The sequence below is a fragment of the Pinus tabuliformis genome, chromosome 2_1, assembly GCF_031772625.1.
Source record: "Pinus tabuliformis cultivar Carrire ecotype Pingquan chromosome 2_1, CPIR1, whole genome shotgun sequence".
NCBI classification, from domain to species: Eukaryota; Viridiplantae; Streptophyta; class Pinopsida; order Pinales; family Pinaceae; genus Pinus; species Pinus tabuliformis.
This window is the reverse complement of record NC_142299.1, coordinates 555,527,142-555,529,692: the sequence shown is the minus strand read 5'-3', so window position 1 is coordinate 555,529,692 and position 2,551 is coordinate 555,527,142. Positions and strand designations below refer to the sequence as shown.

Here is a 2,551-nt window from a genome sequence, read left to right as displayed (position 1 = left end):
TAATACTAAATGTTAAATTTTAATTATAACTAACATAAAACATATTTTTGAATATCTTTAATAATAAAATTAAAATTAATTTTATTATTTCATTTACAAATAAACCAGACCTAAAAATAATGGTCAAATCTCTACCTTAATCATAGAATATCAGTCAAAATAAAGATATTGAAATCTCATACACAAAAATTATCATGAACAAAGAATTCATCAAGATCGAGGTGTATTAGATATATATTCGCCGAAAAAAATACATAATGTGCGCGACCTTTGCATATATTGCATTCTTTATTTATGTTCTATTTAGACAAAATGTATATTCATAAAAGAAATACATAATGGTACTTGACTTCCAGAACTTTGCATATGATACTTTCTTTATTTATGTTTTATGTGGTTTTTTTATTTTCTTTTGGATTGAAACAGACATCCATTCATCGCCCTCAAATTCTATAACGACAAAATTTCTTCGATCCAAACTATGGTATAAGATGGAACAACCTACAAATTATTTTGGATCTTTGAAGCAAAAGCTAGGCTGATATTTTTTAACTTCTGTTTTAGTATTAATACGTATAACGCTTCCTTTAATTATATCTTCTAATGCTTCAATATTAGTACATACATTGCGTGACAATCCAAATTTTATCATAGCCTTGCATGTCTGTGTTTCTCGGAGAACTTTTGGTACACAACATTTGATCTTGTTCACAAGCAACGCATCTCTGCACTGGAAAATGAAATCGTAAGATAATTTTAATTCGCTACATGGAATCGTTATGATAAATATTATATTGTATTACGGAACCGTTGAAACGAATTTAAACGCACATGCGCAAGTAGTGGTTGCCCTATGTGACATGTAACGAGAGTAGTGGGCGCTTGGATAACATCCAAAGTTCAAACGAATTTATGACAAGTAATGGGCACGTGTAGTTTGTTATAATCTCTGACAAATTCCATGACTGTGGAGTTTTTTATAGGCATATTCGCACAAAATCATATTCTCTGACAAAAGAAGCATATTACAAGAAAGAAATTTATCGGACTTGAATAATGGTCATTTGCTTTTATATTAGGGAAAATATGAAAATTCCAAGTTGCACTCTGATAATGGCCACTTGCATTTATATAATGGAAACCATGAAACCTTGGAGTCTATGAAACTTTGAAAGGGGCCTGCGAAGGGAATATAGTCGTTGAAGGAAGTGGGAGAGGAGTGCCTTGGTTACAAAGGGTGAAAACAACAGAGCTCTTTACACGGTCCAAGAGACAATGTATTTCATTATAGAAAAGGCGAAACACATGTTAATACTAAAATGCCATCATCATGTGGGTTACTCGGCAGGTTAATCCTGAGGCTCAAGGCAGTGGCTGCATCAATATGCAGGGTCTATTTAGAAGTAGAAATGGGCGACTATTAAAATTGAGAGACACAGTGAACCTGATTCTGATACCTTGCTACGATTTATGCAGTGGTTCACCGTTCCTGTTCGCAGAGGCAAGTGCAAAGCACATGCAAAATTACAAGTTCATTATGTGGGAAGTTTGTCATGTGACCATGTGCTCTCCAGGATTTGAGATGCCTATTCCCGTTAAGTCCGTGGACGGGCAAACAACAATTGTGGGAGTAGATGGAGGGTTTGTGATGAACAATCCCACAGCAGCGGCCATTACTCATGTGTTGAATAATAAGGTTGACTTTGCATCTGTTAATGGGGTGGATGATATCTTGGTGTTGTCCCTAGGAGCGGGAGCAATTGATTGTCCATAAAAAGTGGGGAATAGTGGAATGGGCAAGGCCGATTATGAATATTGTGAGTGAAGAAATCTCAGATATTGTGGATCATGTAGTTAGCATGGCTTTTGGTGACAGAAAGCAACGCATGTATGTTTATCAATGATCGTATGCATGGATGGCATCGAATTCCATTTATATGGTATCATTTTAAGCTCTGCGGCATCGAATTCCATTTATATTGTATCATTTTAAGCTTTGCGGCATCGAATTCCATCTATATATCATTATTTTCTGTCAATTTGATTGTGTGTTTATTTCTTGGTACCGTGTTCATGTCATCCTACGTTGCAGGAGGAGGATGTTAATGTTGATTTCTTAGATGAGCTCAATGGAAAAAAGAGGAGAGACGAGACTTTAGTATGATACAAATCTTTCAACATCTTTCGCGAGGCAAATTGGAGCTACACGTATGTAATACTTTCCATTCTCATTCAATATTTTCCCCTCAATGGTTGCATGAATTTGCGATGAATCTGGTTTAATCTAGTTTAATAAATGAATTACTTTGCATTTTAATCAGTTTTTAGGTACCTATCGTACTTTGTATTATTCTCTATCTTTCTTCAATTAAATTTATATTAGTTTCATGCTAGCTTAATCAATCCATCACGTTTAACTGCCTTATTTTTTCTTTAGAATTAAAATTTGTTTTTATTTCTATCAACTTAATCGGACTATTTCATTAGTTGATTGAATCCCAACACAATTTTTTCCATAAATTTACCTAGCAACTTAATTACAATTTCCACC

At 34.2% G+C, this 2,551-nt stretch overlaps 1 pseudogene; it reads left to right on the top strand.

Annotated features, from left to right (window-relative positions):
• Positions 1 to 1,330: 1,330 nt before the first annotated feature.
• LOC149201581 (putative inactive patatin-like protein 9 pseudogene) lies at positions 1,331 to 1,774 on the top strand (annotated as a pseudogene).
• The last annotated feature ends 777 nt before the right edge of the window (positions 1,775 to 2,551 follow it).